A 21970-nucleotide genomic window follows, 5' to 3' on the forward strand; every position below is an offset into this window, starting at 1 on the left:
GCCGAAGAGGAAGTCCTGGTCCACACGATCAAAGGCTTTATTCAATTCCACCGCCAACCATTTCTTTCCGTCATATGAACCAAGGTATCACGTAGGTAGAGAAGGTTGTTATACAGTGACCTCCCCTTGAATCCCGCTGTTTGCGTCAGATCGATTAATTTGTCTATAACCGCTGATATGCGCATTTCGAGGATGTGGGCAAACAACTTTCTCCAGGGTCCAAGTTCTTCCTTTTTCTCTTCATCCTTGCACAGAAGGCTGATCATGCCAAACTGGAAGGAGTCGGTGAACTGACCATTTTCTAAACATTGACCATTATTTGTTTCAGTTCTTGCCAAAAGGTGCGATAGAATAAAACCGTCGGTCCATCAGGCCCTGGAGCTTTTCGGCGCGAGAAGGTCTTCAGTGCTTTAGTGCATTCGGTGGCAGTGATTCTGGTATTGAGAAAATCTTTCATGTTCTCAGGAACCTGAGGGAGATCTTTAATTAAGGATGTAAGTCTGGCACTGTCAGTGGCGCCCTTCTTGTACAGTTCTTGGTAGAACCTTCTAACTTCCTCTTGAATTTCATCCTGGTCAGTGATGGTGGTCGTACCCGTAAAAATCTCTAACAACGCTACTTTCTTCCAATTCATCGCTTGACGGCAGTAGAAATCGTATTCGAATTTCCTCTCCATGGCAATTTCTTGAACATGCTCTCTCGCTCTCTGGAATCTTAGCTGGGATTCATACTCTTCGTGGAGTTTGCTCCGAATTCTGGAGATTCCAGTAATCACTTCAATGTCTATGGCGTCCTTCGGAAGACGATCCAACAAAGATAGAGACCATCTAAGGAAGAGGACTCTTTTTCTAGATGACGCAGCTCGGGATTTTCCAAATTTCCGGAAAAGATTGGCGAATTTGGTTTTGCAAGTCTCCCAATCGTCGCAAGAATGGACGGCTTCGGCCAAGTTATGAATTTCCGGTTTCACATCCGCAACGAAGTCCAAGTCCTCCAAAACAGAATCATTAAGCCTCCAAATGTCTTTACCTCTGGGAGTGGCTTGCGGAACTTCCACCTCTAAGATAACAGCCCGGTGATCGGAGACGTACGAGGCTGAACTGCCTAGGGGAGAAATGGTGCAGGAACGGTAAATAGATACGGTCTAAGCGACATTTTACATTTTTTGCTTCCCAGGTGAAAGTGCGGACTCCAGGATTACGAAGCCGCCAGATGTCAACTAGGTTGAGGGATTCCATTTTCCGCTCCAAAAGTTTTGCCGAAGCGTTGACGCCTTCCTTGTCCAGGTTCAAATTAGAAACGCAGTTGAAGTCGCCGAGTACGAGCAAGTGAGAGAACGGGCCGTCGGGCATTTAAATTAGTTTCCGTTAGACATATGATGTCTAACTCTTCGTCAATGAGATTAGTATAAAGGTTATTTAATTTGATGCGAACACCTCTAACGTTCGGTTATTTAATTTTCAATATCGCGTTACTCATGGTGTGAGTATAATTAAAGCAACGGAGCTGTGACTGGTTACTATGACTTTTCTTATACTTCTACGATGATTGGCTTGTTCTTAGTAATGGTAGCTTCAGACGGGCGTGGGAGACAAGTTTTGTTTAAGTTAGGATTAATTTCTGCTTTATCCAGATCGGTTGTATTAATTTCTACTATTAGGCACTAGTCGGTAGTTTGAGATAGGTGGAGGCGTCCTGTGAATTATTTTCTTAAAATGTTCTATGGCCAAATCTCGGTTAGTAGTAGCTGATGGAAGTCTGAAGATCTGGGGGAAATATAGAATGAGTCGTATGTATTGTATTTGGTTTTTAGTTTGTAGATATTGAAGGAGCGGAATTTAGATTGGTCATGTATTAATTCTTTAATTTCGTTAGCTGTCGTGTCGGGCTTGAAGCGTGTGACGAAAGCTGCAGATTTCTTTAAGATAGTTAGTTTTTCAGACCGGGGTGCTTGATACGATGGATTGTTAGAGTTGCCGATGATTATATTACTGTTGGAATTCGTTCTCGATGGTCTCTTACGGTTAGTTATCAATGTCCAATTACTGCGTTTGTCCTTTCCTTGATCGTCTGAATTTGTCGTATACGTTCTTTGACCGCCGTCTCCCCGCACTCTTCTTCGCATGATAATGGATTATTAGTATTAATTTCTCAAAGGGCATTTGTAATATCGGCTCGGTCAGAAGTCAATAAGATACCATTTTATGGGGAAAATTTAACGATCTAATTCTAAGTCTACGGACAACGAAGACTCTGAACAAACCAAAATGTCCAATACAGAGCTATTAAATGAATTAAATCAATTAACACTAAGCTTGGAAAATTAACTAATAAAGTACAAGAGACAAAATTAGTAATCCAATCAACTATGACCTTTTTTATTTCAACTTTCCTTAAAATTATGGTATTTCGATTACTGACATTCTTTAGTTCTGATTTAACCAACTCCATTTCGGTAATAGATTAACGATAGTTTGAAAAAAGTGATTAAGTATGGATGTCTCATTTCTAGTCTCAGTTTCCCGCCGCTGCAGCTCCGTTATCATATAAAGCATGGATGAGAATATAAACTGAGTTTTGACTGGCGTAGCATCTTTTTTCATAAGTGGCTTCGAACCGAACAGAAGTACACTATTTACATGGTCCGGGAAGCTGAAAATAAGATCCCTACTTATCTTGGATCGTTTTCTTGACTTAGAATGACGGGATCGAGTGCGGTTCTTTTTCTATAAGTTCACATTTATTGCAAATCCCACTAACTTTGTCATAAATTTTAGACAAATCTTCAATGAAAATACCCAGACATTTTAGAGGATGCATTTTTTTGGCAGTACCGACAAAGTAATTTACTTTGGGCACCTTTGAATAGTTCCTCGCATATAGGGCAGTTGTAATGGCTGCTCGACATGATGGCTAGATAAGATTATTTTTTAACGTACACAAATAAGATAACTGGTTGCAACAGGATTCAATGTTATTCCTATTAAAAAACCACCACTTAAACAGCCGAAAGTTCCGACGGAAAAGTTTTTGATTTTCACAAATGTTTATCGTACAAAAAAACACTGAGTATTTAAAGTATATACAAATTAAAAATAAACAAAATATAATTAAAAATGAAAAAGTTTTACGTAATGTTAAATTATGCTTAGTTTAAGCCATTAGTTTAGTCATTCGTGAAATTTAAACGTCGAAACATTGAAACTTTAAAGGTTTTCACACAGGTGTTTTGCGATGTGGGTGTTTATTTTTAGATTCAAAGCGAACTCTACCACAAGGTAGAGTATTCAAAAATAGCTTAAAGGCTCATAATATTGCTCCTCCCCACGGTAATCTTTAGTAAAAGGCGAAAGATTAAAGCGATTGAGGAGAAGCTAGAGCATAATATATCGTGGCTACTATAAGTAAAATGATTATTGTATCAAACCATGTTACACTATATTTTATTTGTATGAATTACAAGTAATAAAGCGAAGATTTTAATTACATTACTTTATCATGAGAAACGCACAAATTACCGTTCTTGTAAGAAGGTGTTAAAAAAAGAAATTTTGTTATTAACTCAACATGTAATTGTTAAAGGAATCGTCTGCAATTTTCTTTTTTTTCCTTCGCTTAACTGCTGACCATGACCATGACCATGACCAAAATTATCATTTAATCGTTCGAAATTTTTTGATGCCATTTCAATAAAACCCCGCCGTAGCTGGCGGCGTTATAGTCATTCGTGAAATTTAAACGTCGAAACATTGAAACTTTAAAGGTTTTCACACAGGTGTTTTGCGATGTGGGTGTTTATTTTTAGATTCAAAGCGAACTCTACCACAAGGTAGAGTATTCAAAAATAGCTTAAAGGCTCATAATATTGCTCCTCCCCACGGTAATCTTTAGTAAAAGGCGAAAGATTAAAGCGATTGAGGAGAAGCTAGAGCATAATATATCGTGGCTACTATAAGTAAAATGATTATTGTATCAAACCATGTTACACTATATTTTATTTGTATGAATTACAAGTAATAAAGCGAAGATTTTAATTACATTACTTTATCATGAGAAACGCACAAATTACCGTTCTTGTAAGAAGGTGTTAAAAAAAGAAATTTTGTTATTAACTCAACATGTAATTGTTAAAGGAATCGTCTGCAATTTTCTTTTTTTTCCTTCGCTTAACTGCTGACCATGACCATGACCATGACCAAAATTATCATTTAATCGTTCGAAATTTTTTGATGCCATTTCAATAAAACCCCGCCGTAGCTGGCGGCGTTATAGTCATTCGTGAAATTTAAACGTCGAAACATTGAAACTTTAAAGGTTTTCACACAGGTGTTTTGCGATGTGGGTGTTTATTTTTAGATTCAAAGCGAACTCTACCACAAGGTAGAGTATTCAAAAATAGCTTAAAGGCTCATAATATTGCTCCTCCCCACGGTAATCTTTAGTAAAAGGCGAAAGATTAAAGCGATTGAGGAGAAGCTAGAGCATAATATATCGTGGCTACTATAAGTAAAATGATTATTGTATCAAACCATGTTACACTATATTTTATTTGTATGAATTACAAGTAATAAAGCGAAGATTTTAATTACATTACTTTATCATGAGAAACGCACAAATTACCGTTCTTGTAAGAAGGTGTTAAAAAAAGAAATTTTGTTATTAACTCAACATGTAATTGTTAAAGGAATCGTCTGCAATTTTCTTTTTTTTCCTTCGCTTAACTGCTGACCATGACCATGACCATGACCAAAATTATCATTTAATCGTTCGAAATTTTTTGATGCCATTTCAATAAAACCCCGCCGTAGCTGGCGGCGTTATAGTCATTCGTGAAATTTAAACGTCGAAACATTGAAACTTTAAAGGTTTTCACACAGGTGTTTTGCGATGTGGGTGTTTATTTTTAGATTCAAAGCGAACTCTACCACAAGGTAGAGTATTCAAAAATAGCTTAAAGGCTCATAATATTGCTCCTCCCCACGGTAATCTTTAGTAAAAGGCGAAAGATTAAAGCGATTGAGGAGAAGCTAGAGCATAATATATCGTGGCTACTATAAGTAAAATGATTATTGTATCAAACCATGTTACACTATATTTTATTTGTATGAATTACAAGTAATAAAGCGAAGATTTTAATTACATTACTTTATCATGAGAAACGCACAAATTACCGTTCTTGTAAGAAGGTGTTAAAAAAAGAAATTTTGTTATTAACTCAACATGTAATTGTTAAAGGAATCGTCTGCAATTTTCTTTTTTTTCCTTCGCTTAACTGCTGACCATGACCATGACCATGACCAAAATTATCATTTAATCGTTCGAAATTTTTTGATGCCATTTCAATAAAACCCCGCCGTAGCTGGCGGCGTTATAGTCATTCGTGAAATTTAAACGTCGAAACATTGAAACTTTAAAGGTTTTCACACAGGTGTTTTGCGATGTGGGTGTTTATTTTTAGATTCAAAGCGAACTCTACCACAAGGTAGAGTATTCAAAAATAGCTTAAAGGCTCATAATATTGCTCCTCCCCACGGTAATCTTTAGTAAAAGGCGAAAGATTAAAGCGATTGAGGAGAAGCTAGAGCATAATATATCGTGGCTACTATAAGTAAAATGATTATTGTATCAAACCATGTTACACTATATTTTATTTGTATGAATTACAAGTAATAAAGCGAAGATTTTAATTACATTACTTTATCATGAGAAACGCACAAATTACCGTTCTTGTAAGAAGGTGTTAAAAAAAGAAATTTTGTTATTAACTCAACATGTAATTGTTAAAGGAATCGTCTGCAATTTTCTTTTTTTTCCTTCGCTTAACTGCTGACCATGACCATGACCATGACCAAAATTATCATTTAATCGTTCGAAATTTTTTGATGCCATTTCAATAAAACCCCGCCGTAGCTGGCGGCGTTATAGTCATTCGTGAAATTTAAACGTCGAAACATTGAAACTTTAAAGGTTTTCACACAGGTGTTTTGCGATGTGGGTGTTTATTTTTAGATTCAAAGCGAACTCTACCACAAGGTAGAGTATTCAAAAATAGCTTAAAGGCTCATAATATTGCTCCTCCCCACGGTAATCTTTAGTAAAAGGCGAAAGATTAAAGCGATTGAGGAGAAGCTAGAGCATAATATATCGTGGCTACTATAAGTAAAATGATTATTGTATCAAACCATGTTACACTATATTTTATTTGTATGAATTACAAGTAATAAAGCGAAGATTTTAATTACATTACTTTATCATGAGAAACGCACAAATTACCGTTCTTGTAAGAAGGTGTTAAAAAAAGAAATTTTGTTATTAACTCAACATGTAATTGTTAAAGGAATCGTCTGCAATTTTCTTTTTTTTCCTTCGCTTAACTGCTGACCATGACCATGACCATGACCAAAATTATCATTTAATCGTTCGAAATTTTTTGATGCCATTTCAATAAAACCCCGCCGTAGCTGGCGGCGTTATAGTCATTCGTGAAATTTAAACGTCGAAACATTGAAACTTTAAAGGTTTTCACACAGGTGTTTTGCGATGTGGGTGTTTATTTTTAGATTCAAAGCGAACTCTACCACAAGGTAGAGTATTCAAAAATAGCTTAAAGGCTCATAATATTGCTCCTCCCCACGGTAATCTTTAGTAAAAGGCGAAAGATTAAAGCGATTGAGGAGAAGCTAGAGCATAATATATCGTGGCTACTATAAGTAAAATGATTATTGTATCAAACCATGTTACACTATATTTTATTTGTATGAATTACAAGTAATAAAGCGAAGATTTTAATTACATTACTTTATCATGAGAAACGCACAAATTACCGTTCTTGTAAGAAGGTGTTAAAAAAAGAAATTTTGTTATTAACTCAACATGTAATTGTTAAAGGAATCGTCTGCAATTTTCTTTTTTTTCCTTCGCTTAACTGCTGACCATGACCATGACCATGACCAAAATTATCATTTAATCGTTCGAAATTTTTTGATGCCATTTCAATAAAACCCCGCCGTAGCTGGCGGCGTTATAGTCATTCGTGAAATTTAAACGTCGAAACATTGAAACTTTAAAGGTTTTCACACAGGTGTTTTGCGATGTGGGTGTTTATTTTTAGATTCAAAGCGAACTCTACCACAAGGTAGAGTATTCAAAAATAGCTTAAAGGCTCATAATATTGCTCCTCCCCACGGTAATCTTTAGTAAAAGGCGAAAGATTAAAGCGATTGAGGAGAAGCTAGAGCATAATATATCGTGGCTACTATAAGTAAAATGATTATTGTATCAAACCATGTTACACTATATTTTATTTGTATGAATTACAAGTAATAAAGCGAAGATTTTAATTACATTACTTTATCATGAGAAACGCACAAATTACCGTTCTTGTAAGAAGGTGTTAAAAAAAGAAATTTTGTTATTAACTCAACATGTAATTGTTAAAGGAATCGTCTGCAATTTTCTTTTTTTTCCTTCGCTTAACTGCTGACCATGACCATGACCATGACCAAAATTATCATTTAATCGTTCGAAATTTTTTGATGCCATTTCAATAAAACCCCGCCGTAGCTGGCGGCGTTATAGTCATTCGTGAAATTTAAACGTCGAAACATTGAAACTTTAAAGGTTTTCACACAGGTGTTTTGCGATGTGGGTGTTTATTTTTAGATTCAAAGCGAACTCTACCACAAGGTAGAGTATTCAAAAATAGCTTAAAGGCTCATAATATTGCTCCTCCCCACGGTAATCTTTAGTAAAAGGCGAAAGATTAAAGCGATTGAGGAGAAGCTAGAGCATAATATATCGTGGCTACTATAAGTAAAATGATTATTGTATCAAACCATGTTACACTATATTTTATTTGTATGAATTACAAGTAATAAAGCGAAGATTTTAATTACATTACTTTATCATGAGAAACGCACAAATTACCGTTCTTGTAAGAAGGTGTTAAAAAAAGAAATTTTGTTATTAACTCAACATGTAATTGTTAAAGGAATCGTCTGCAATTTTCTTTTTTTTCCTTCGCTTAACTGCTGACCATGACCATGACCATGACCAAAATTATCATTTAATCGTTCGAAATTTTTTGATGCCATTTCAATAAAACCCCGCCGTAGCTGGCGGCGTTATAGTCATTCGTGAAATTTAAACGTCGAAACATTGAAACTTTAAAGGTTTTCACACAGGTGTTTTGCGATGTGGGTGTTTATTTTTAGATTCAAAGCGAACTCTACCACAAGGTAGAGTATTCAAAAATAGCTTAAAGGCTCATAATATTGCTCCTCCCCACGGTAATCTTTAGTAAAAGGCGAAAGATTAAAGCGATTGAGGAGAAGCTAGAGCATAATATATCGTGGCTACTATAAGTAAAATGATTATTGTATCAAACCATGTTACACTATATTTTATTTGTATGAATTACAAGTAATAAAGCGAAGATTTTAATTACATTACTTTATCATGAGAAACGCACAAATTACCGTTCTTGTAAGAAGGTGTTAAAAAAAGAAATTTTGTTATTAACTCAACATGTAATTGTTAAAGGAATCGTCTGCAATTTTCTTTTTTTTCCTTCGCTTAACTGCTGACCATGACCATGACCATGACCAAAATTATCATTTAATCGTTCGAAATTTTTTGATGCCATTTCAATAAAACCCCGCCGTAGCTGGCGGCGTTATAGTCATTCGTGAAATTTAAACGTCGAAACATTGAAACTTTAAAGGTTTTCACACAGGTGTTTTGCGATGTGGGTGTTTATTTTTAGATTCAAAGCGAACTCTACCACAAGGTAGAGTATTCAAAAATAGCTTAAAGGCTCATAATATTGCTCCTCCCCACGGTAATCTTTAGTAAAAGGCGAAAGATTAAAGCGATTGAGGAGAAGCTAGAGCATAATATATCGTGGCTACTATAAGTAAAATGATTATTGTATCAAACCATGTTACACTATATTTTATTTGTATGAATTACAAGTAATAAAGCGAAGATTTTAATTACATTACTTTATCATGAGAAACGCACAAATTACCGTTCTTGTAAGAAGGTGTTAAAAAAAGAAATTTTGTTATTAACTCAACATGTAATTGTTAAAGGAATCGTCTGCAATTTTCTTTTTTTTCCTTCGCTTAACTGCTGACCATGACCATGACCATGACCAAAATTATCATTTAATCGTTCGAAATTTTTTGATGCCATTTCAATAAAACCCCGCCGTAGCTGGCGGCGTTATAGTCATTCGTGAAATTTAAACGTCGAAACATTGAAACTTTAAAGGTTTTCACACAGGTGTTTTGCGATGTGGGTGTTTATTTTTAGATTCAAAGCGAACTCTACCACAAGGTAGAGTATTCAAAAATAGCTTAAAGGCTCATAATATTGCTCCTCCCCACGGTAATCTTTAGTAAAAGGCGAAAGATTAAAGCGATTGAGGAGAAGCTAGAGCATAATATATCGTGGCTACTATAAGTAAAATGATTATTGTATCAAACCATGTTACACTATATTTTATTTGTATGAATTACAAGTAATAAAGCGAAGATTTTAATTACATTACTTTATCATGAGAAACGCACAAATTACCGTTCTTGTAAGAAGGTGTTAAAAAAAGAAATTTTGTTATTAACTCAACATGTAATTGTTAAAGGAATCGTCTGCAATTTTCTTTTTTTTCCTTCGCTTAACTGCTGACCATGACCATGACCATGACCAAAATTATCATTTAATCGTTCGAAATTTTTTGATGCCATTTCAATAAAACCCCGCCGTAGCTGGCGGCGTTATAGTCATTCGTGAAATTTAAACGTCGAAACATTGAAACTTTAAAGGTTTTCACACAGGTGTTTTGCGATGTGGGTGTTTATTTTTAGATTCAAAGCGAACTCTACCACAAGGTAGAGTATTCAAAAATAGCTTAAAGGCTCATAATATTGCTCCTCCCCACGGTAATCTTTAGTAAAAGGCGAAAGATTAAAGCGATTGAGGAGAAGCTAGAGCATAATATATCGTGGCTACTATAAGTAAAATGATTATTGTATCAAACCATGTTACACTATATTTTATTTGTATGAATTACAAGTAATAAAGCGAAGATTTTAATTACATTACTTTATCATGAGAAACGCACAAATTACCGTTCTTGTAAGAAGGTGTTAAAAAAAGAAATTTTGTTATTAACTCAACATGTAATTGTTAAAGGAATCGTCTGCAATTTTCTTTTTTTTCCTTCGCTTAACTGCTGACCATGACCATGACCATGACCAAAATTATCATTTAATCGTTCGAAATTTTTTGATGCCATTTCAATAAAACCCCGCCGTAGCTGGCGGCGTTATAGTCATTCGTGAAATTTAAACGTCGAAACATTGAAACTTTAAAGGTTTTCACACAGGTGTTTTGCGATGTGGGTGTTTATTTTTAGATTCAAAGCGAACTCTACCACAAGGTAGAGTATTCAAAAATAGCTTAAAGGCTCATAATATTGCTCCTCCCCACGGTAATCTTTAGTAAAAGGCGAAAGATTAAAGCGATTGAGGAGAAGCTAGAGCATAATATATCGTGGCTACTATAAGTAAAATGATTATTGTATCAAACCATGTTACACTATATTTTATTTGTATGAATTACAAGTAATAAAGCGAAGATTTTAATTACATTACTTTATCATGAGAAACGCACAAATTACCGTTCTTGTAAGAAGGTGTTAAAAAAAGAAATTTTGTTATTAACTCAACATGTAATTGTTAAAGGAATCGTCTGCAATTTTCTTTTTTTTCCTTCGCTTAACTGCTGACCATGACCATGACCATGACCAAAATTATCATTTAATCGTTCGAAATTTTTTGATGCCATTTCAATAAAACCCCGCCGTAGCTGGCGGCGTTATAGTCATTCGTGAAATTTAAACGTCGAAACATTGAAACTTTAAAGGTTTTCACACAGGTGTTTTGCGATGTGGGTGTTTATTTTTAGATTCAAAGCGAACTCTACCACAAGGTAGAGTATTCAAAAATAGCTTAAAGGCTCATAATATTGCTCCTCCCCACGGTAATCTTTAGTAAAAGGCGAAAGATTAAAGCGATTGAGGAGAAGCTAGAGCATAATATATCGTGGCTACTATAAGTAAAATGATTATTGTATCAAACCATGTTACACTATATTTTATTTGTATGAATTACAAGTAATAAAGCGAAGATTTTAATTACATTACTTTATCATGAGAAACGCACAAATTACCGTTCTTGTAAGAAGGTGTTAAAAAAAGAAATTTTGTTATTAACTCAACATGTAATTGTTAAAGGAATCGTCTGCAATTTTCTTTTTTTTCCTTCGCTTAACTGCTGACCATGACCATGACCATGACCAAAATTATCATTTAATCGTTCGAAATTTTTTGATGCCATTTCAATAAAACCCCGCCGTAGCTGGCGGCGTTATAGTCATTCGTGAAATTTAAACGTCGAAACATTGAAACTTTAAAGGTTTTCACACAGGTGTTTTGCGATGTGGGTGTTTATTTTTAGATTCAAAGCGAACTCTACCACAAGGTAGAGTATTCAAAAATAGCTTAAAGGCTCATAATATTGCTCCTCCCCACGGTAATCTTTAGTAAAAGGCGAAAGATTAAAGCGATTGAGGAGAAGCTAGAGCATAATATATCGTGGCTACTATAAGTAAAATGATTATTGTATCAAACCATGTTACACTATATTTTATTTGTATGAATTACAAGTAATAAAGCGAAGATTTTAATTACATTACTTTATCATGAGAAACGCACAAATTACCGTTCTTGTAAGAAGGTGTTAAAAAAAGAAATTTTGTTATTAACTCAACATGTAATTGTTAAAGGAATCGTCTGCAATTTTCTTTTTTTTCCTTCGCTTAACTGCTGACCATGACCATGACCATGACCAAAATTATCATTTAATCGTTCGAAATTTTTTGATGCCATTTCAATAAAACCCCGCCGTAGCTGGCGGCGTTATAGTCATTCGTGAAATTTAAACGTCGAAACATTGAAACTTTAAAGGTTTTCACACAGGTGTTTTGCGATGTGGGTGTTTATTTTTAGATTCAAAGCGAACTCTACCACAAGGTAGAGTATTCAAAAATAGCTTAAAGGCTCATAATATTGCTCCTCCCCACGGTAATCTTTAGTAAAAGGCGAAAGATTAAAGCGATTGAGGAGAAGCTAGAGCATAATATATCGTGGCTACTATAAGTAAAATGATTATTGTATCAAACCATGTTACACTATATTTTATTTGTATGAATTACAAGTAATAAAGCGAAGATTTTAATTACATTACTTTATCATGAGAAACGCACAAATTACCGTTCTTGTAAGAAGGTGTTAAAAAAAGAAATTTTGTTATTAACTCAACATGTAATTGTTAAAGGAATCGTCTGCAATTTTCTTTTTTTTCCTTCGCTTAACTGCTGACCATGACCATGACCATGACCAAAATTATCATTTAATCGTTCGAAATTTTTTGATGCCATTTCAATAAAACCCCGCCGTAGCTGGCGGCGTTATAGTCATTCGTGAAATTTAAACGTCGAAACATTGAAACTTTAAAGGTTTTCACACAGGTGTTTTGCGATGTGGGTGTTTATTTTTAGATTCAAAGCGAACTCTACCACAAGGTAGAGTATTCAAAAATAGCTTAAAGGCTCATAATATTGCTCCTCCCCACGGTAATCTTTAGTAAAAGGCGAAAGATTAAAGCGATTGAGGAGAAGCTAGAGCATAATATATCGTGGCTACTATAAGTAAAATGATTATTGTATCAAACCATGTTACACTATATTTTATTTGTATGAATTACAAGTAATAAAGCGAAGATTTTAATTACATTACTTTATCATGAGAAACGCACAAATTACCGTTCTTGTAAGAAGGTGTTAAAAAAAGAAATTTTGTTATTAACTCAACATGTAATTGTTAAAGGAATCGTCTGCAATTTTCTTTTTTTTCCTTCGCTTAACTGCTGACCATGACCATGACCATGACCAAAATTATCATTTAATCGTTCGAAATTTTTTGATGCCATTTCAATAAAACCCCGCCGTAGCTGGCGGCGTTATAGTCATTCGTGAAATTTAAACGTCGAAACATTGAAACTTTAAAGGTTTTCACACAGGTGTTTTGCGATGTGGGTGTTTATTTTTAGATTCAAAGCGAACTCTACCACAAGGTAGAGTATTCAAAAATAGCTTAAAGGCTCATAATATTGCTCCTCCCCACGGTAATCTTTAGTAAAAGGCGAAAGATTAAAGCGATTGAGGAGAAGCTAGAGCATAATATATCGTGGCTACTATAAGTAAAATGATTATTGTATCAAACCATGTTACACTATATTTTATTTGTATGAATTACAAGTAATAAAGCGAAGATTTTAATTACATTACTTTATCATGAGAAACGCACAAATTACCGTTCTTGTAAGAAGGTGTTAAAAAAAGAAATTTTGTTATTAACTCAACATGTAATTGTTAAAGGAATCGTCTGCAATTTTCTTTTTTTTCCTTCGCTTAACTGCTGACCATGACCATGACCATGACCAAAATTATCATTTAATCGTTCGAAATTTTTTGATGCCATTTCAATAAAACCCCGCCGTAGCTGGCGGCGTTATAGTCATTCGTGAAATTTAAACGTCGAAACATTGAAACTTTAAAGGTTTTCACACAGGTGTTTTGCGATGTGGGTGTTTATTTTTAGATTCAAAGCGAACTCTACCACAAGGTAGAGTATTCAAAAATAGCTTAAAGGCTCATAATATTGCTCCTCCCCACGGTAATCTTTAGTAAAAGGCGAAAGATTAAAGCGATTGAGGAGAAGCTAGAGCATAATATATCGTGGCTACTATAAGTAAAATGATTATTGTATCAAACCATGTTACACTATATTTTATTTGTATGAATTACAAGTAATAAAGCGAAGATTTTAATTACATTACTTTATCATGAGAAACGCACAAATTACCGTTCTTGTAAGAAGGTGTTAAAAAAAGAAATTTTGTTATTAACTCAACATGTAATTGTTAAAGGAATCGTCTGCAATTTTCTTTTTTTTCCTTCGCTTAACTGCTGACCATGACCATGACCATGACCAAAATTATCATTTAATCGTTCGAAATTTTTTGATGCCATTTCAATAAAACCCCGCCGTAGCTGGCGGCGTTATAGTCATTCGTGAAATTTAAACGTCGAAACATTGAAACTTTAAAGGTTTTCACACAGGTGTTTTGCGATGTGGGTGTTTATTTTTAGATTCAAAGCGAACTCTACCACAAGGTAGAGTATTCAAAAATAGCTTAAAGGCTCATAATATTGCTCCTCCCCACGGTAATCTTTAGTAAAAGGCGAAAGATTAAAGCGATTGAGGAGAAGCTAGAGCATAATATATCGTGGCTACTATAAGTAAAATGATTATTGTATCAAACCATGTTACACTATATTTTATTTGTATGAATTACAAGTAATAAAGCGAAGATTTTAATTACATTACTTTATCATGAGAAACGCACAAATTACCGTTCTTGTAAGAAGGTGTTAAAAAAAGAAATTTTGTTATTAACTCAACATGTAATTGTTAAAGGAATCGTCTGCAATTTTCTTTTTTTTCCTTCGCTTAACTGCTGACCATGACCATGACCATGACCAAAATTATCATTTAATCGTTCGAAATTTTTTGATGCCATTTCAATAAAACCCCGCCGTAGCTGGCGGCGTTATAGTCATTCGTGAAATTTAAACGTCGAAACATTGAAACTTTAAAGGTTTTCACACAGGTGTTTTGCGATGTGGGTGTTTATTTTTAGATTCAAAGCGAACTCTACCACAAGGTAGAGTATTCAAAAATAGCTTAAAGGCTCATAATATTGCTCCTCCCCACGGTAATCTTTAGTAAAAGGCGAAAGATTAAAGCGATTGAGGAGAAGCTAGAGCATAATATATCGTGGCTACTATAAGTAAAATGATTATTGTATCAAACCATGTTACACTATATTTTATTTGTATGAATTACAAGTAATAAAGCGAAGATTTTAATTACATTACTTTATCATGAGAAACGCACAAATTACCGTTCTTGTAAGAAGGTGTTAAAAAAAGAAATTTTGTTATTAACTCAACATGTAATTGTTAAAGGAATCGTCTGCAATTTTCTTTTTTTTCCTTCGCTTAACTGCTGACCATGACCATGACCATGACCAAAATTATCATTTAATCGTTCGAAATTTTTTGATGCCATTTCAATAAAACCCCGCCGTAGCTGGCGGCGTTATAGTCATTCGTGAAATTTAAACGTCGAAACATTGAAACTTTAAAGGTTTTCACACAGGTGTTTTGCGATGTGGGTGTTTATTTTTAGATTCAAAGCGAACTCTACCACAAGGTAGAGTATTCAAAAATAGCTTAAAGGCTCATAATATTGCTCCTCCCCACGGTAATCTTTAGTAAAAGGCGAAAGATTAAAGCGATTGAGGAGAAGCTAGAGCATAATATATCGTGGCTACTATAAGTAAAATGATTATTGTATCAAACCATGTTACACTATATTTTATTTGTATGAATTACAAGTAATAAAGCGAAGATTTTAATTACATTACTTTATCATGAGAAACGCACAAATTACCGTTCTTGTAAGAAGGTGTTAAAAAAAGAAATTTTGTTATTAACTCAACATGTAATTGTTAAAGGAATCGTCTGCAATTTTCTTTTTTTTCCTTCGCTTAACTGCTGACCATGACCATGACCATGACCAAAATTATCATTTAATCGTTCGAAATTTTTTGATGCCATTTCAATAAAACCCCGCCGTAGCTGGCGGCGTTATAGTCATTCGTGAAATTTAAACGTCGAAACATTGAAACTTTAAAGGTTTTCACACAGGTGTTTTGCGATGTGGGTGTTTATTTTTAGATTCAAAGCGAACTCTACCACAAGGTAGAGTATTCAAAAATAGCTTAAAGGCTCATAATATTGCTCCTCCCCACGGTAATCTTTAGTAAAAGGCGAAAGATTAAAGCGATTGAGGAGAAGCTAGAGCATAATATATCGTGGCTACTATAAGTAAAATGATTATTGTATCAAACCATGTTACACTATATTTTATTTGTATGAATTACAAGTAATAAAGCGAAGATTTTAATTACATTACTTTATCATGAGAAACGCACAAATTACCGTTCTTGTAAGAAGGTGTTAAAAAAAGAAATTTTGTTATTAACTCAACATGTAATTGTTAAAGGAATCGTCTGCAATTTTCTTTTTTTTCCTTCGCTTAACTGCTGACCATGACCATGACCATGACCAAAATTATCATTTAATCGTTCGAAATTTTTTGATGCCATTTCAATAAAACCCCGCCGTAGCTGGCGGCGTTATAGTCATTCGTGAAATTTAAACGTCGAAACATTGAAACTTTAAAGGTTTTCACACAGGTGTTTTGCGATGTGGGTGTTTATTTTTAGATTCAAAGCGAACTCTACCACAAGGTAGAGTATTCAAAAATAGCTTAAAGGCTCATAATATTGCTCCTCCCCACGGTAATCTTTAGTAAAAGGCGAAAGATTAAAGCGATTGAGGAGAAGCTAGAGCATAATATATCGTGGCTACTATAAGTAAAATGATTATTGTATCAAACCATGTTACACTATATTTTATTTGTATGAATTACAAGTAATAAAGCGAAGATTTTAATTACATTACTTTATCATGAGAAACGCACAAATTACCGTTCTTGTAAGAAGGTGTTAAAAAAAGAAATTTTGTTATTAACTCAACATGTAATTGTTAAAGGAATCGTCTGCAATTTTCTTTTTTTTCCTTCGCTTAACTGCTGACCATGACCATGACCATGACCAAAATTATCATTTAATCGTTCGAAATTTTTTGATGCCATTTCAATAAAACCCCGCCGTAGCTGGCGGCGTTATAGTCATTCGTGAAATTTAAACGTCGAAACATTGAAACTTTAAAGGTTTTCACACAGGTGTTTTGCGATGTGGGTGTTTATTTTTAGATTCAAAGCGAACTCTACCACAAGGTAGAGTATTCAAAAATAGCTTAAAGGCTCATAATATTGCTCCTCCCCACGGTAATCTTTAGTAAAAGGCGAAAGATTAAAGCGATTGAGGAGAAGCTAGAGCATAATATATCGTGGCTACTATAAGTAAAATGATTATTGTATCAAACCATGTTACACTATATTTTATTTGTATGAATTACAAGTAATAAAGCGAAGATTTTAATTACATTACTTTATCATGAGAAACGCACAAATTACCGTTCTTGTAAGAAGGTGTTAAAAAAAGAAATTTTGTTATTAACTCAACATGTAATTGTTAAAGGAATCGTCTGCAATTTTCTTTTTTTTCCTTCGCTTAACTGCTGACCATGACCATGACCATGACCAAAATTATCATTTAATCGTTCGAAATTTTTTGATGCCATTTCAATAAAACCCCGCCGTAGCTGGCGGCGTTATAGTCATTCGTGAAATTTAAACGTCGAAACATTGAAACTTTAAAGGTTTTCACACAGGTGTTTTGCGATGTGGGTGTTTATTTTTAGATTCAAAGCGAACTCTACCACAAGGTAGAGTATTCAAAAATAGCTTAAAGGCTCATAATATTGCTCCTCCCCACGGTAATCTTTAGTAAAAGGCGAAAGATTAAAGCGATTGAGGAGAAGCTAGAGCATAATATATCGTGGCTACTATAAGTAAAATGATTATTGTATCAAACCATGTTACACTATATTTTATTTGTATGAATTACAAGTAATAAAGCGAAGATTTTAATTACATTACTTTATCATGAGAAACGCACAAATTACCGTTCTTGTAAGAAGGTGTTAAAAAAAGAAATTTTGTTATTAACTCAACATGTAATTGTTAAAGGAATCGTCTGCAATTTTCTTTTTTTTCCTTCGCTTAACTGCTGACCATGACCATGACCATGACCAAAATTATCATTTAATCGTTCGAAATTTTTTGATGCCATTTCAATAAAACCCCGCCGTAGCTGGCGGCGTTATAGTCATTCGTGAAATTTAAACGTCGAAACATTGAAACTTTAAAGGTTTTCACACAGGTGTTTTGCGATGTGGGTGTTTATTTTTAGATTCAAAGCGAACTCTACCACAAGGTAGAGTATTCAAAAATAGCTTAAAGGCTCATAATATTGCTCCTCCCCACGGTAATCTTTAGTAAAAGGCGAAAGATTAAAGCGATTGAGGAGAAGCTAGAGCATAATATATCGTGGCTACTATAAGTAAAATGATTATTGTATCAAACCATGTTACACTATATTTTATTTGTATGAATTACAAGTAATAAAGCGAAGATTTTAATTACATTACTTTATCATGAGAAACGCACAAATTACCGTTCTTGTAAGAAGGTGTTAAAAAAAGAAATTTTGTTATTAACTCAACATGTAATTGTTAAAGGAATCGTCTGCAATTTTCTTTTTTTTCCTTCGCTTAACTGCTGACCATGACCATGACCATGACCAAAATTATCATTTAATCGTTCGAAATTTTTTGATGCCATTTCAATAAAACCCCGCCGTAGCTGGCGGCGTTATAGTCATTCGTGAAATTTAAACGTCGAAACATTGAAACTTTAAAGGTTTTCACACAGGTGTTTTGCGATGTGGGTGTTTATTTTTAGATTCAAAGCGAACTCTACCACAAGGTAGAGTATTCAAAAATAGCTTAAAGGCTCATAATATTGCTCCTCCCCACGGTAATCTTTAGTAAAAGGCGAAAGATTAAAGCGATTGAGGAGAAGCTAGAGCATAATATATCGTGGCTACTATAAGTAAAATGATTATTGTATCAAACCATGTTACACTATATTTTATTTGTATGAATTACAAGTAATAAAGCGAAGATTTTAATTACATTACTTTATCATGAGAAACGCACAAATTACCGTTCTTGTAAGAAGGTGTTAAAAAAAGAAATTTTGTTATTAACTCAACATGTAATTGTTAAAGGAATCGTCTGCAATTTTCTTTTTTTTCCTTCGCTTAACTGCTGACCATGACCATGACCATGACCAAAATTATCATTTAATCGTTCGAAATTTTTTGATGCCATTTCAATAAAACCCCGCCGTAGCTGGCGGCGTTATAGTCATTCGTGAAATTTAAACGTCGAAACATTGAAACTTTAAAGGTTTTCACACAGGTGTTTTGCGATGTGGGTGTTTATTTTTAGATTCAAAGCGAACTCTACCACAAGGTAGAGTATTCAAAAATAGCTTAAAGGCTCATAATATTGCTCCTCCCCACGGTAATCTTTAGTAAAAGGCGAAAGATTAAAGCGATTGAGGAGAAGCTAGAGCATAATATATCGTGGCTACTATAAGTAAAATGATTATTGTATCAAACCATGTTACACTATATTTTATTTGTATGAATTACAAGTAATAAAGCGAAGATTTTAATTACATTACTTTATCATGAGAAACGCACAAATTACCGTTCTTGTAAGAAGGTGTTAAAAAAAGAAATTTTGTTATTAACTCAACATGTAATTGTTAAAGGAATCGTCTGCAATTTTCTTTTTTTTCCTTCGCTTAACTGCTGACCATGACCATGACCATGACCAAAATTATCATTTAATCGTTCGAAATTTTTTGATGCCATTTCAATAAAACCCCGCCGTAGCTGGCGGCGTTATAGTCATTCGTGAAATTTAAACGTCGAAACATTGAAACTTTAAAGGTTTTCACACAGGTGTTTTGCGATGTGGGTGTTTATTTTTAGATTCAAAGCGAACTCTACCACAAGGTAGAGTATTCAAAAATAGCTTAAAGGCTCATAATATTGCTCCTCCCCACGGTAATCTTTAGTAAAAGGCGAAAGATTAAAGCGATTGAGGAGAAGCTAGAGCATAATATATCGTGGCTACTATAAGTAAAATGATTATTGTATCAAACCATGTTACACTATATTTTATTTGTATGAATTACAAGTAATAAAGCGAAGATTTTAATTACATTACTTTATCATGAGAAACGCACAAATTACCGTTCTTGTAAGAAGGTGTTAAAAAAAGAAATTTTGTTATTAACTCAACATGTAATTGTTAAAGGAATCGTCTGCAATTTTCTTTTTTTTCCTTCGCTTAACTGCTGACCATGACCATGACCATGACCAAAATTATCATTTAATCGTTCGAAATTTTTTGATGCCATTTCAATAAAACCCCGCCGTAGCTGGCGGCGTTATAGTCATTCGTGAAATTTAAACGTCGAAACATTGAAACTTTAAAGGTTTTCACACAGGTGTTTTGCGATGTGGGTGTTTATTTTTAGATTCAAAGCGAACTCTACCACAAGGTAGAGTATTCAAAAATAGCTTAAAGGCTCATAATATTGCTCCTCCCCACGGTAATCTTTAGTAAAAGGCGAAAGATTAAAGCGATTGAGGAGAAGCTAGAGCATAATATATCGTGGCTACTATAAGTAAAATGATTATTGTATCAAACCATGTTACACTATATTTTATTTGTATGAATTACAAGTAATAAAGCGAAGATTTTAATTACATTACTTTATCATGAGAAACGCACAAATTACCGTTCTTGTAAGAAGGTGTTAAAAAAAGAAATTTTGTTATTAACTCAACATGTAATTGTTAAAGGAATCGTCTGCAATTTTCTTTTTTTTCCTTCGCTTAACTGCTGACCATGACCATGACCATGACCAAAATTATCATTTAATCGTTCGAAATTTTTTGATGCCATTTCAATAAAACCCCGCCGTAGCTGGCGGCGTTATAGTCATTCGTGAAATTTAAACGTCGAAACATTGAAACTTTAAAGGTTTTCACACAGGTGTTTTGCGATGTGGGTGTTTATTTTTAGATTCAAAGCGAACTCTACCACAAGGTAGAGTATTCAAAAATAGCTTAAAGGCTCATAATATTGCTCCTCCCCACGGTAATCTTTAGTAAAAGGCGAAAGATTAAAGCGATTGAGGAGAAGCTAGAGCATAATATATCGTGGCTACTATAAGTAAAATGATTATTGTATCAAACCATGTTACACTATATTTTATTTGTATGAATTACAAGTAATAAAGCGAAGATTTTAATTACATTACTTTATCATGAGAAACGCACAAATTACCGTTCTTGTAAGAAGGTGTTAAAAAAAGAAATTTTGTTATTAACTCAACATGTAATTGTTAAAGGAATCGTCTGCAATTTTCTTTTTTTTCCTTCGCTTAACTGCTGACCATGACCATGACCATGACCAAAATTATCATTTAATCGTTCGAAATTTTTTGATGCCATTTCAATAAAACCCCGCCGTAGCTGGCGGCGTTATAGTCATTCGTGAAATTTAAACGTCGAAACATTGAAACTTTAAAGGTTTTCACACAGGTGTTTTGCGATGTGGGTGTTTATTTTTAGATTCAAAGCGAACTCTACCACAAGGTAGAGTATTCAAAAATAGCTTAAAGGCTCATAATATTGCTCCTCCCCACGGTAATCTTTAGTAAAAGGCGAAAGATTAAAGCGATTGAGGAGAAGCTAGAGCATAATATATCGTGGCTACTATAAGTAAAATGATTATTGTATCAAACCATGTTACACTATATTTTATTTGTATGAATTACAAGTAATAAAGCGAAGATTTTAATTACATTACTTTATCATGAGAAACGCACAAATTACCGTTCTTGTAAGAAGGTGTTAAAAAAAGAAATTTTGTTATTAACTCAACATGTAATTGTTAAAGGAATCGTCTGCAATTTTCTTTTTTTTCCTTCGCTTAACTGCTGACCATGACCATGACCATGACCAAAATTATCATTTAATCGTTCGAAATTTTTTGATGCCATTTCAATAAAACCCCGCCGTAGCTGGCGGCGTTATAGTCATTCGTGAAATTTAAACGTCGAAACATTGAAACTTTAAAGGTTTTCACACAGGTGTTTTGCGAT

General features: G+C 34.0%; 34 non-coding genes across 34 annotated transcripts; all 34 read right to left on the minus strand.

Moving 5' to 3' along the window:
• Positions 1 to 3264: 3264 nt before the first annotated feature.
• LOC149957811 (U5 spliceosomal RNA) lies at positions 3265 to 3383 on the minus strand. The gene has a single exon (XR_016478821.1). It is a non-coding gene; the product is annotated as a U5 spliceosomal RNA (small nuclear RNA).
• Positions 3384 to 3815: 432 nt separating this feature from the next.
• Positions 3816 to 3934, minus strand: LOC149957812 (U5 spliceosomal RNA). Its single transcript, XR_016478823.1, has one exon. It is a non-coding gene; the product is annotated as a U5 spliceosomal RNA (small nuclear RNA).
• A 432-nt stretch (positions 3935 to 4366) lies between these two features.
• On the minus strand, positions 4367 to 4485 carry LOC149957813 (U5 spliceosomal RNA). Its single transcript, XR_016478824.1, has one exon. It is a non-coding gene; the product is annotated as a U5 spliceosomal RNA (small nuclear RNA).
• Positions 4486 to 4917: 432 nt separating this feature from the next.
• LOC149957814 (U5 spliceosomal RNA) lies at positions 4918 to 5036 on the minus strand. The gene has a single exon (XR_016478825.1). It is a non-coding gene; the product is annotated as a U5 spliceosomal RNA (small nuclear RNA).
• A 432-nt stretch (positions 5037 to 5468) lies between these two features.
• LOC149957815 (U5 spliceosomal RNA) lies at positions 5469 to 5587 on the minus strand. The gene has a single exon (XR_016478826.1). It is a non-coding gene; the product is annotated as a U5 spliceosomal RNA (small nuclear RNA).
• Positions 5588 to 6019: 432 nt separating this feature from the next.
• LOC149957816 (U5 spliceosomal RNA) lies at positions 6020 to 6138 on the minus strand. The gene has a single exon (XR_016478827.1). It is a non-coding gene; the product is annotated as a U5 spliceosomal RNA (small nuclear RNA).
• Positions 6139 to 6570: 432 nt separating this feature from the next.
• On the minus strand, positions 6571 to 6689 carry LOC149957817 (U5 spliceosomal RNA). Its single transcript, XR_016478828.1, has one exon. It is a non-coding gene; the product is annotated as a U5 spliceosomal RNA (small nuclear RNA).
• Positions 6690 to 7121: 432 nt separating this feature from the next.
• On the minus strand, positions 7122 to 7240 carry LOC149957818 (U5 spliceosomal RNA). The gene has a single exon (XR_016478829.1). It is a non-coding gene; the product is annotated as a U5 spliceosomal RNA (small nuclear RNA).
• A 432-nt stretch (positions 7241 to 7672) lies between these two features.
• On the minus strand, positions 7673 to 7791 carry LOC149957819 (U5 spliceosomal RNA). The gene has a single exon (XR_016478830.1). It is a non-coding gene; the product is annotated as a U5 spliceosomal RNA (small nuclear RNA).
• Positions 7792 to 8223: 432 nt separating this feature from the next.
• Positions 8224 to 8342, minus strand: LOC149957820 (U5 spliceosomal RNA). The gene has a single exon (XR_016478831.1). It is a non-coding gene; the product is annotated as a U5 spliceosomal RNA (small nuclear RNA).
• Positions 8343 to 8774: 432 nt separating this feature from the next.
• Positions 8775 to 8893, minus strand: LOC149957821 (U5 spliceosomal RNA). The gene has a single exon (XR_016478832.1). It is a non-coding gene; the product is annotated as a U5 spliceosomal RNA (small nuclear RNA).
• Positions 8894 to 9325: 432 nt separating this feature from the next.
• On the minus strand, positions 9326 to 9444 carry LOC149957822 (U5 spliceosomal RNA). The gene has a single exon (XR_016478834.1). It is a non-coding gene; the product is annotated as a U5 spliceosomal RNA (small nuclear RNA).
• A 432-nt stretch (positions 9445 to 9876) lies between these two features.
• On the minus strand, positions 9877 to 9995 carry LOC149957823 (U5 spliceosomal RNA). Its single transcript, XR_016478835.1, has one exon. It is a non-coding gene; the product is annotated as a U5 spliceosomal RNA (small nuclear RNA).
• Positions 9996 to 10427: 432 nt separating this feature from the next.
• LOC149957824 (U5 spliceosomal RNA) lies at positions 10428 to 10546 on the minus strand. The gene has a single exon (XR_016478836.1). It is a non-coding gene; the product is annotated as a U5 spliceosomal RNA (small nuclear RNA).
• A 432-nt stretch (positions 10547 to 10978) lies between these two features.
• Positions 10979 to 11097, minus strand: LOC149957825 (U5 spliceosomal RNA). The gene has a single exon (XR_016478837.1). It is a non-coding gene; the product is annotated as a U5 spliceosomal RNA (small nuclear RNA).
• A 432-nt stretch (positions 11098 to 11529) lies between these two features.
• LOC149957826 (U5 spliceosomal RNA) lies at positions 11530 to 11648 on the minus strand. The gene has a single exon (XR_016478838.1). It is a non-coding gene; the product is annotated as a U5 spliceosomal RNA (small nuclear RNA).
• A 432-nt stretch (positions 11649 to 12080) lies between these two features.
• LOC149957827 (U5 spliceosomal RNA) lies at positions 12081 to 12199 on the minus strand. Its single transcript, XR_016478839.1, has one exon. It is a non-coding gene; the product is annotated as a U5 spliceosomal RNA (small nuclear RNA).
• A 432-nt stretch (positions 12200 to 12631) lies between these two features.
• On the minus strand, positions 12632 to 12750 carry LOC149957828 (U5 spliceosomal RNA). Its single transcript, XR_016478840.1, has one exon. It is a non-coding gene; the product is annotated as a U5 spliceosomal RNA (small nuclear RNA).
• A 432-nt stretch (positions 12751 to 13182) lies between these two features.
• On the minus strand, positions 13183 to 13301 carry LOC149957829 (U5 spliceosomal RNA). The gene has a single exon (XR_016478841.1). It is a non-coding gene; the product is annotated as a U5 spliceosomal RNA (small nuclear RNA).
• A 432-nt stretch (positions 13302 to 13733) lies between these two features.
• Positions 13734 to 13852, minus strand: LOC149957830 (U5 spliceosomal RNA). Its single transcript, XR_016478842.1, has one exon. It is a non-coding gene; the product is annotated as a U5 spliceosomal RNA (small nuclear RNA).
• A 432-nt stretch (positions 13853 to 14284) lies between these two features.
• On the minus strand, positions 14285 to 14403 carry LOC149957831 (U5 spliceosomal RNA). Its single transcript, XR_016478843.1, has one exon. It is a non-coding gene; the product is annotated as a U5 spliceosomal RNA (small nuclear RNA).
• A 432-nt stretch (positions 14404 to 14835) lies between these two features.
• Positions 14836 to 14954, minus strand: LOC149957832 (U5 spliceosomal RNA). Its single transcript, XR_016478845.1, has one exon. It is a non-coding gene; the product is annotated as a U5 spliceosomal RNA (small nuclear RNA).
• Positions 14955 to 15386: 432 nt separating this feature from the next.
• Positions 15387 to 15505, minus strand: LOC149957833 (U5 spliceosomal RNA). Its single transcript, XR_016478846.1, has one exon. It is a non-coding gene; the product is annotated as a U5 spliceosomal RNA (small nuclear RNA).
• A 432-nt stretch (positions 15506 to 15937) lies between these two features.
• LOC149957834 (U5 spliceosomal RNA) lies at positions 15938 to 16056 on the minus strand. Its single transcript, XR_016478847.1, has one exon. It is a non-coding gene; the product is annotated as a U5 spliceosomal RNA (small nuclear RNA).
• A 432-nt stretch (positions 16057 to 16488) lies between these two features.
• On the minus strand, positions 16489 to 16607 carry LOC149957835 (U5 spliceosomal RNA). Its single transcript, XR_016478848.1, has one exon. It is a non-coding gene; the product is annotated as a U5 spliceosomal RNA (small nuclear RNA).
• Positions 16608 to 17039: 432 nt separating this feature from the next.
• On the minus strand, positions 17040 to 17158 carry LOC149957836 (U5 spliceosomal RNA). The gene has a single exon (XR_016478849.1). It is a non-coding gene; the product is annotated as a U5 spliceosomal RNA (small nuclear RNA).
• Positions 17159 to 17590: 432 nt separating this feature from the next.
• On the minus strand, positions 17591 to 17709 carry LOC149957837 (U5 spliceosomal RNA). The gene has a single exon (XR_016478850.1). It is a non-coding gene; the product is annotated as a U5 spliceosomal RNA (small nuclear RNA).
• Positions 17710 to 18141: 432 nt separating this feature from the next.
• On the minus strand, positions 18142 to 18260 carry LOC149957838 (U5 spliceosomal RNA). The gene has a single exon (XR_016478851.1). It is a non-coding gene; the product is annotated as a U5 spliceosomal RNA (small nuclear RNA).
• A 432-nt stretch (positions 18261 to 18692) lies between these two features.
• Positions 18693 to 18811, minus strand: LOC149957839 (U5 spliceosomal RNA). Its single transcript, XR_016478852.1, has one exon. It is a non-coding gene; the product is annotated as a U5 spliceosomal RNA (small nuclear RNA).
• Positions 18812 to 19243: 432 nt separating this feature from the next.
• Positions 19244 to 19362, minus strand: LOC149957840 (U5 spliceosomal RNA). The gene has a single exon (XR_016478853.1). It is a non-coding gene; the product is annotated as a U5 spliceosomal RNA (small nuclear RNA).
• A 432-nt stretch (positions 19363 to 19794) lies between these two features.
• LOC149957841 (U5 spliceosomal RNA) lies at positions 19795 to 19913 on the minus strand. Its single transcript, XR_016478854.1, has one exon. It is a non-coding gene; the product is annotated as a U5 spliceosomal RNA (small nuclear RNA).
• A 432-nt stretch (positions 19914 to 20345) lies between these two features.
• Positions 20346 to 20464, minus strand: LOC149957842 (U5 spliceosomal RNA). Its single transcript, XR_016478856.1, has one exon. It is a non-coding gene; the product is annotated as a U5 spliceosomal RNA (small nuclear RNA).
• Positions 20465 to 20896: 432 nt separating this feature from the next.
• LOC149957843 (U5 spliceosomal RNA) lies at positions 20897 to 21015 on the minus strand. The gene has a single exon (XR_016478857.1). It is a non-coding gene; the product is annotated as a U5 spliceosomal RNA (small nuclear RNA).
• A 432-nt stretch (positions 21016 to 21447) lies between these two features.
• On the minus strand, positions 21448 to 21566 carry LOC149957844 (U5 spliceosomal RNA). Its single transcript, XR_016478858.1, has one exon. It is a non-coding gene; the product is annotated as a U5 spliceosomal RNA (small nuclear RNA).
• Between the last annotated feature and the right edge of the window lie 404 nt (positions 21567 to 21970).

Source organism: Leiobunum rupestre, chromosome 2, assembly GCF_980474605.1.
Source record: "Leiobunum rupestre chromosome 2, qqLeiRupe1.1.hap1, whole genome shotgun sequence".
Lineage (NCBI taxonomy): Eukaryota > Metazoa > Arthropoda > Arachnida > Opiliones > Sclerosomatidae > Leiobunum > Leiobunum rupestre.